Genomic DNA, 9,797 nt, shown 5'->3' on the forward strand with positions numbered 1-9,797 from the left:
GCAGTTGTAGGCAGCGATGAGGGCTCCCCTCAGCCTCCTCTGCTCCAGGCTGAACCCCCCCAGCTCCCCCAGCCGCTCCCCAGCAGCCTGGGGCTCCAGACCCCTCCCCCGCTCCGCTGCCCTTCTCTGGACATGCTCCAGACCCTCCAGGTCCTTCAGGGAGGGAGGGGCCCAACCCTGACCCCAGCATTCGAGGGGCAGCCCCCCCAGTGCCCAGCGCAGGGGCACGATGCCTGCCCTGCTCCTGCTGACTTCTGGCTGCTCTTTCTAGTCCACTGCCACCTTAGCTGCTCTTCGGGTATGTCCTATGCCATACCTGCAGGTCACATGTGGGTGTCTCAGACACCCTACCGTGCCAGATGCTTATGAGTTGGCAAATGAAGCCTTCTGGCTTGTCAGCTGAACCTGTCCCTAGTCTTGACTGACTGTATAAATTCGGGGGTTAAATCTGGAGTGGAATCCCATCCCTCATTTACTTTCTGCAGCTGTCTCCAGCCTGCGTATGCCTGTTCCACTGGAGCCTGCAATCAGCATTAACTCTTGCTGCACAGCGTGAGCCAGGATTAAGTTACGGGCACACACTTGCAAAGACACATGAGAAGAAATAATGCAAACTAGTCATGCAGCCACAGGGCTAAGGTTTAGGAAAACTTACAGCCTGGCTGGAGGTCAAGGCCACTGTTTTAACTCTGTTCATCCCTCCATCCTCTGATTGAGCCATTCAGATCCTGACTGAAGGTAAAATTATCAAATAGCTTAAGGACAGGTCCAATTTTTCCTTATTTCCATCAAGGTTGCAACAGGTTAGTGCTGATGGGAGAGTGCATGAAATGGATGTTGTAGCTGAAGGCTTGCCTGAGCTGTTCGGTTGGCAGTGAGGTGGATGTCTCTATAGGGAATATGGAGTTTATGTTGCTGATGCTTTCCTTGCTAACGAATAGCCCTGATGAAGCAAAGAGAAAGTATGAAGCAAGCAGAGGAGTCCTGAGGTTACTCAAGTTAATGTTCCTCCCAACACAGAGCACCAAGAGGGCAAAGGGAGAAAAAAATACGGAGGAAAAAAACCCTAATTAAAATTTTTTTCAGAGAAAAATGTGTCAGGTCCCTGAAAAACCATATGCACATGGAAAGGGGCCTATGCACAGGGTTGGAAAAATGCTGCTTTTGTCCTGTTTGGAAGCTGCCCCGTGCCCCACTGCTCGTGGTCCCAGCAGCTGTCTCCTCGCTGAGACTCCCAGGTACAGCTGGAGGGCTCAGGGTGGCTCTGAAAAGTGATGCCTGACTGACAACTGGCAGGTGACTTCCCTTCAATGGACAAAGGAAGGGTCTTTCTTCCCTTCCTCCCTCCTGCTTTTCCTTTTCTTTATCATATAAAATTTATATAAAAAAAAAAACAACAAAAGAGGAAAAATAGGGAGAGGGAAAGCAGCAGGAAGAAAAGAGCAGTATGAAGAGAAACCTTCAGACACAGGCTGCTGTGGCTCAGCATGGGCAAATGCCAGTCCTCCAAGCTTCAGAAGACTTTCCTCATTACCCATGTCCAGGTTTGTGAGCTGGGGCCAGATTTCAAAACAAGACCAGGTTCTATGAAACACCTAGGGACATGGTTTAGTGGTGGGATGGCAGGGTTAGGTTAATGGTTGGACTTGATGGTCTTAAAGGTCTTTTCCAACCTAAACGATTCTATGATTCGGTGATCTAGACAGGGACCCAGAATTATCTCCTGAGGCTTATCCCTATCCTTAAATACTGTTGACTTATGCATTAGTGAGAAATTCATTCTAGTCCAGACAACCATCCAGGAACTGGGGCACCACATGGATGCTGTGCAGGGACCAGGTCTCAGCCAAAATGGATGTACTAGAAGTCGTCTAAGATGGAAAATGGTGAGGTCTCCTAAACTGGTGTCCTAAGTGCTTCACCATCCTTCTCTCCCTCTAAGCCGTGGTCAGATGGTCCTGTCTAATCTATCTAATTCCCCTTGCAGGTAAGGCGCAGCGAAGCCAGGCAAGTTACGTGGTCAGGAGCTATGCTCTGCTCTGGCTGGTCAAACGGAACCAAGCCCATCTTCCCTGGAGGTTTGGTCCCCTTCAACCAGCTATAGCAGTGTTGAAAACATCAAGCCGGGCAGGTGTGCCTCCATCCGCCTCAGCTCAACCCCACCAGCCCTTCCTCCTGGATGGATCTGCTACCCCTCTGAACACCTCCAGAGGTGTATCTGGGGAGGAGCCATGTGAAAAGGTTGGGGGTAGGTTTTCGGTTTTAATAAGCATCATTGCAAGGGTGCTTGTCCCTACAAGGGTTGCTCCAGCATTACCACAGGCCCGAAAGATCTCATGGAAGGCTTGCTGGCTCTGCAACATTCAGCATGTTCCTAAGTCAAGGTGGATCCTCAAGGCCCTAACATACAACCTTCTTTATTGCCCTTCCCTACCAAACACGCATCCAGACACCCCCTTTTGCTGAGCACTGGCCAGTCCAAGTTATTTGTATTTAAAATTAAAAACCAAACCAAACCAAACAAACAAAACATAAAGAACAAGGGTAACATATTCTTGAAAGTGCACTGTGTCCACATGTCTTTCCTTATTTATTTAATATAAAAAGGAACTATGAGTAACCAAAATCTACAGGATAAAGGTTTGTGACCCACAGGAAACAACATATCGGTTATCCCATAGCCGCTTAGCCCACAACACACTCATCACTTCACACATCTTCGTGCAAGGTATCTTCCGAATCTTCCCATGCACACCACACTGCAGGAAATGATGAAAACCAGTCAAATAACTTGAAAATGGCTTTGCTGATAGAGCCTGACCTACTGTCTGAGCCAGGCAATGAATTTAGGTGTCTAACTTTAGACGTCCAACTCAGCAAGTTGTTCCCCGCCCTGGCCCCATCAAAAAAATGCAAAGCCATCAATAAATAAAAGAACAAATGCATATCAACATGAGTTCATTATGTTCATCGTCCATGATGCCTTTTTTTTTGATGGATGGATGAGGAGGAGGATGCAAACTGTACAGAACAAGGACTAGCACCAGTGTGTCCCAAGCAGCTTGAGTCTCTGCTACAGGACAGCAATGCTCCATGGAGTCCCACGTGTTCCCAGTCCCTGCATTTTCCCCATGGGGATGCACTGGAGCATAACTTCACTTATGCCAGGTCTCCATGGCCAAAGCCCTTTGGAAGACCCAGACACACAGGGGCGACAGTGAACAGGAGGGACAGGCTGGTCAGGATCATGTGTGTGTGGTGGACAGAGCAAAGGACAACAGCTATTAGGTCCCTTTCACGTCATGGGAGTTTTTTGAGAGGCAAGGAGTATGAACATTGTGTGGGTTTGCTGGCACTACTGATTCCAAAATGTTTAGTAAATTCAGGCCAATTGTTCCACGATACCCAGGTTTCCCTCTCATGCCACACTCATCATGAACAAGGACTGTGTCATCACTGACAGCTCATGGATCTTAACCACTGCACAGAGATACCACATTTCACAATCCTAAATCTCTGGAGGTTTCTTAGTGCTTCAGGCAAACTGCTCCCGGTTTGAAACAGTTCCTGGAGATGAGTCAAAAGGGGATTTTTTTAATGTCTTGTATCTCACTGCACCTCCATCCTCCACAGCTTGGGTTTGCTCAGCCTCACCACTGCACAGCAGTAACACCACATCTGCGCAGGGTTTGCCCACAGGGCATAGCACTGGGTCTAGGTAGCCAGAACATCCTAACACAGTGAGCAAAGCAAGCATTAGGAGATGCAGTCCTCAGCTTCTCAGGCTGTATTTTCCATGGCAGGAAATGTTGTCTGGAAATGTGGTCCCATCCAAAATAAAAAACAACCCTAACAGAAGATCCAACAGTTCCAGCACAGTATGTAGAAGATGCATTTCTGCTAGAGAAATAACTTGTGCCAGGACCCATTCTTTGTCCACTGAGACTTGCTGGACCCGTCTGTCCATGTCCACACTCAGCCACCACCACATCACTGCATTCAAACTACTTCCCAGGAGGAGGCCAGGTACCAACCCATCTCCCAGAGGGCTGATGGAGAGAAGGCAATGGGTCTCTCCCAGGCTCTTGCCGAGCCAGCCAAGCTATGGCAGCGGTGGTGGACAGGCAGTGGTGATGGTTGGCTCTTCTCAGCTCTGACACCTCCAGCAGTCACTAGTCATGGACCAAGCTGTTCACGGGAAACCCAGGGCATCCCTTAGGCACCAACGAGGAGTGAGTCTTGCAGCACCATCAGCAACTGCAAAGTAGGGACATGGCAGGTCATGTTCAGCCAGCATCCATTGCACCCTAAAACCCTCTTACCGTGCAAGGAGCTGACTTTTGGGGTTATCCAGGAGAATGTCCTTATCTGTAAACCCTTCCCTTGTGTTCAGCTCTCACCGGTCCTTGGAGGATGCACACACACCTTTGGGGCAGACCTGTGTGGGATGAGGAAGGATTCACAACAGACTGGGGCCAAGCACTCAGCAGCAACTCAAGCTTCAGCAGGGAAAACACCAGCAGGGGACAAAGTCCTCAAGGAAAGAAACAAGGGCAGGATGCTTCAGGGCACCTCATGGCCACCCTGTCCCTTCCTGCCCAGGGCCTGTTGGGCCAGCAAGGGCTCTACAAACATCTGACTGGGGTTACGAAGATAACATGCAAGAGCTTGGTCAATCCATCTTGATCCAGAGGCACTCTGTGCCAGAGGAGGTACCTCTGAGGGCAGCCATGGGCAGCCCAGACTGGGGCAGGGACCCCTGAAGGACTCACCAAAGGAACTGGGAGGACTGAGCACAATGTGTGGTGACAACAAAGGCACTGGAGATGAGAAAGGGGGAATAGAGGTGTTGGGCTGAAGCTGAGCCTGGGGAAGGGGATGAAGGGTTTTCCCTAAGTGTCTGCCTAATAGTTTTCCTTCTTTGTTTCTCAATACCCAAGTCTGTAACTAAAAGTTTGTTAGGGAAGGGTTATTTATTGATAATAACTTAGATTAACTGAATTTCCCTTAGCTGAGATTTTTGTGTGCCATAGCATGTGTTTGAACACTTCCCCCTGCAATGACATTGCCAACCCAGTGCTACCTCAGGGTATGGCATGACATGTCCCAGCACATCCTTGCATTGCATCTACCCATGCTTGGCCTTCCTTACACCAACACAAGTTGGGTTGGGGTTAAACCGGGGAGGGGGCAGGAGTTTTGGCCAGTCCTGGGGCTGGCCTTCCTTGCAAGGCATGGCCTGATCCCTGCTCAGCCAAACTGAGAGGTCAGTGCTACAATGAGCTCAGTCCCTCATGGTGCTGGGGTGAGATGTGTTCCCCTGAGCTCTCCATGTTCACCCACTCACATCCATGCAGGAGCTGTTCCTCCAGGAGCACCCACTGCAGCCTGCTGGCTGCTGGAAAACTCCTCGTGTTTGGGATGAGGCATCCTCAGGCTGAGCCCATCTCTGCTCAGCCTCTTCCTCCCCAAATCTGCCTGCGCACCTCTGAAGTTCCTGCAGTAGGGTTGAAAAACCAGGGCTTCCTTCACCATTGAAAATGTGACCTCCTCGCTTCTGATCTCCTCTCCTGGATCTGAGCAGCTCCTGCAAGGCTATGGAAGACATGGGCATGAGAGGTGGGCTCTCCACTGCTCGGTGATTCCGTTACCTGTGGATGGAGGGGGAAGCATAACCTCGCACCTTTGCAGCTCCTTTCTCATGGTTCTTCTTGTGGGACCTCCGTACTAAACTCTGTTCCCAAGCAAGGAGAGCATTTTCCCTCCCCTACTCTGGTTTCCCAGACATTTGAAAAGCAGCAATAATTCATTTTTACAAACTATGCTCTGAACCCTTTTTCACATTGGTTTTGCTGACAAGCAGAAGCCAGAACCTTTGTCAAGATCAGTAACATAGAGCAGAAAGCAAGGCTGGAAAAGTCATCCCAGTAACATATAGCAGAAAGCAAGGCTGGGAAAGTCATCCCAGCAGGTCTTGCCTGTCTTTGGACTGAGTGTAACACTCACTTAAATCCAGTCCTGTTTTACACAGGGTGCTGAAGTCCCATTTAAACAGATGCCTGAACTCAGATAAGTGCTTGCAGGCTTCCCAGGGAAGCAAAAATTAAGACAGTAACAACCGGTAGCCCCTGTCATGCACCGTTCACCCGAAACAAGCGGTGTTGCCAGCATCTTGCATCCCTCCTCCGAAACACAGAGCGTCAGCAAGGTATGGCATTGCCAGCCAATGCTGCCCTTCCCCTCAAATACTGTATTTTTCTTTTTTTTTTTTTAATTTTGTGTGCGTGGATGCCTTTTGTGTTCCACTTTACACTTTCAGAGTTGTCAAATTTTTTTTGCTTGTTTGTTTTCTCTTTAATCGTTTAATTGGTTGCACTGTGCACATAATGGGATACTCCCAGCACCTCGAAGGTTATAGATTTTTGAATGTAAAACTTTAAGAAGCAGGTTTGAGGGTTTTTTGAGATTTAAATGAAAACAAAAAATAGATTATTACTTCTAACATTTTTTAATGTTTTAAATTTTTTTTCTGAAGGGGAAAAAGTAGCCATATTAAAAACAACAACAACAACAAAACCAAACAAATAATAAAAGAAACCCAACCCCAAAACCAACACAAAACCAACAACTAATAAAAGAAGCCCATAAGAACCAGTGCTTATGTGGTAATGGTTCCACAACTTAAAAAGGAAAAGAGATTTCAGCCAACTGTCCTGCCAAATACCTCAGAAAAATCCTCTCAAAAATGAGTGGGAAACGAGTATATAGGTGTCCTTGCTCCACAATGTGAGATACAATAAGATCATAGAATCACAGAATCACAGCATGGTTTGGGTTGGAAGGGACCCCTAGAGCCCATCCAGTCCAACCCCCCTGCAGTGAGCAGGGACACCTTTAACCAGATCAGGCTGCTCAGAGCCCCATGATGTGCAAAATGTCTAAAACAAGACAGAAATGAGTATTTAGCTTCTCGATGCGATCTTGGTAAGGACCTTTTATGTTGGAATAACTGGGCAAATGATATCCAGCACATACTGGTGTTCTTCCTGCATTGCAGCAGTTGATATACCCAGAGCTTCCACCGAGAGATTTCTTACTGCTGCCATAAATCAAAACTAATAAAAGATACCAACAACTATTAGAAGGAAAGGTCTTTGTGAATATTCAAAGCTCGTAATTTTGTTTTGTGATGATCTGGAACAAAATATCTTGCTTCACTAAGGATCAAAAATCCAGTTTCTTTCCATGTTAAATTATCTTACAAAAAGAAAGGAAAATGTTTTGCTTTGTTTTGCTTTCCAGTGAATATGGGAGTCATTTTGGCCCCCCCTAGGAATGTTCTGGAAAACAAGATATAGCATTGAACTTTGAACTGGATGTGGTTGGGCTTTCTCCGCCGTGGAGAAAGCACGGCAGGACAATATCTCACTGCTTTCTGTGTAAGTCAAGAGCATCGTCCTTAGAGACAGCAGCATCTTCACACATAAGTCATATGCATGATTTGACTGTCACCACATCTCGTTTCACTTCGCCACCGCTAATGGGATTTTTTTCCACTGACTTAAGTGAAAAGACATTGTCTTCCATTGCATTTTATTAGCCAAACAATTCTGAGACAACGTGGAGCAGCGATGAGTAAATTCAAGGAAAAAGTAATTCTTAGAAATTACCAGGTCCCTTTGTGTTCAGAAAGTACAAAAGTGACCCAATTTGTGTTTACTGCAGACACCCTAAAGTCCAAAACACTTGTAGACACAGCCTTCAGCAATCCTGCATTAAGCAAGCCCCCTGGTCATGATAAATGACAACATGCTGTAAATCCACCTTGAGAATATTCTGCAAAATGTTTATGGATGTAAAATAAAATACAATTTTATTGGACATTCATTGTCACAACTGTCAGTTTTCAGGAAGCGTTGCACTCATCCCAAAAGGCCATGCTTTCAGAGGAAATAAATATTTATGTCTATATATCCATATTGAAAAATTCAAACCAGAAAACTTCTGTAAGACACCATTATTTCAGTCTTTCAAAACCAGGCACTTTTCACCCAAAAGCTTTTGAGCATCGTTGTCAAGGATGACCACTGCCAGTGCTTGCTTTCCAAGGGGAAGAGCATCACCCTTCACCCCTTTCTCCTCATAACTGTCCCATGAGGAGAAGAACCAAGACCCACCTCTTGATCAGCTACCTTTTATCTGCTCTTCCCTCATGTCCAGATTTAAATTCGCTTCAAAACATCCTTTTCTTGCCCCTGAAGGAGCAAAGTTCACCTGCACACTTGCAGAAAACCTCTGCCAATCCCCACTTCGCCAGAAAGAAAGCAAATAAGATAAACAGAAATCACCCCACCATCTGATTAACATTTTACTTTGCCTGATGCAACTTTATATGGTAAAACTCTGCTTGAATCCTTTGCAAACAAACTTCAGACTGGGATGATGAGACATTTGGGTACTTTGCCTTCTTGTCTCCTTCCGCTTGTCTTGTCTAAGTTGCTTATCAGTCATCAGCTCTTGTGTACCACAGAAGTCTTCTGATATCTGGCATCTCCTGTGCTGCTGCTCTGAGATCTAAATCCTATCTCCTAAGCCGGCCCAGAGAAACCCCTGAGCATCAGCAGAGATGAAGGCAGTGGGGATGTGTCTCTGCAGGGACCTGTCTCTGCAGGGATGTGCCCAAGGTATTTTACAGGCTTTGCAAGCTGGGAGGAGGTGGCAAGAGGATTTCTTTCCTTGGCTAGAAGCGTAGGCACGTTTCATTTTAATATTTCAGTCTTCACAGTAACAAAAATAAAAGGAGAGACTAAAAAAAAAGAGTAAGTTCAGTCACTGTTTTGGAAGAGCTTTTAGCAAATCCTTAACTTACCATTTCAGGGAAAACAGTTTCCTTACAATTGAGCATGCAACCATGGTAAGTTTATGCAGCCTTCTCACTGCTCCGCACAGTTTGACTGATAAAGGTAATGGGAAGAGCAATCAGAAAATCTGCCTTTAATCATCTATAACTTCATTTTCTTCCTCTCCTCCAAAAGCTCATTGCTCCGACCCCATTCAGCTTGTTCCCCGTAATGGGACGGCTTCCTCTGATTCTGAGTGTCTATCTCTTATTTCAAGGTTCGGTGTATCTAAAGAGACTTAAGACTATTGGCAGTTTTAAAAGGTTACAGATCTCCTGATGTGAAGGTTGGGTGCGAAGATGATAAATTCTGGACAGTTACCATAATAAACATGTGGTCATAATTATGTGAATAAGGATGAAAAATTCATAATTTTGTGTTACTTGTGGGGTAGTTACAGACGGATAAGACTAATATTTAAATTCCATGCCAAGGGACTGTGTCCAAATAAATTCACAACTAGCCTGCACAACCAAAACCACTGTTACAGCTTGCAAATGGAAAGTAAAAATAATACACAGATTCATCTTATGATGTTTATGAAACTGAAAATCGTGTTTGATTCTAGTTCACAGAATCACAGAATCACAAGGGTTAGAAGGGACCTCAGGAGATCATCTAGTCCAACCCCCCTGCTAAAGCAGGCTCTCCTAGAGCATGTTACACAGGACTTCATCCAGGCGGGCTTTGAATATCTCCAGAGAAGGAGACTCCACAACACCCCTGGGCAGCCTCTTCCAGTGCTCTGTCACCCTTAGAGTAAAGAAGTTTTTCCTCATATTCAACTGAAACCTCTTATGTTTCAGTTTGCACCCATTGCCCCTAGTCCTGTCGCTGGACACCACTGCAAACAGACTGCTTCCATCCTTGTGACTTCCGCCCTTAAGATATTTGTAC

Source organism: Egretta garzetta, unplaced genomic scaffold, assembly GCF_000687185.1.
Source record: "Egretta garzetta isolate BGI_Z169 unplaced genomic scaffold, ASM68718v1 scaffold628, whole genome shotgun sequence".
In the NCBI taxonomy this organism is placed as follows: domain Eukaryota; kingdom Metazoa; phylum Chordata; class Aves; order Pelecaniformes; family Ardeidae; genus Egretta; species Egretta garzetta.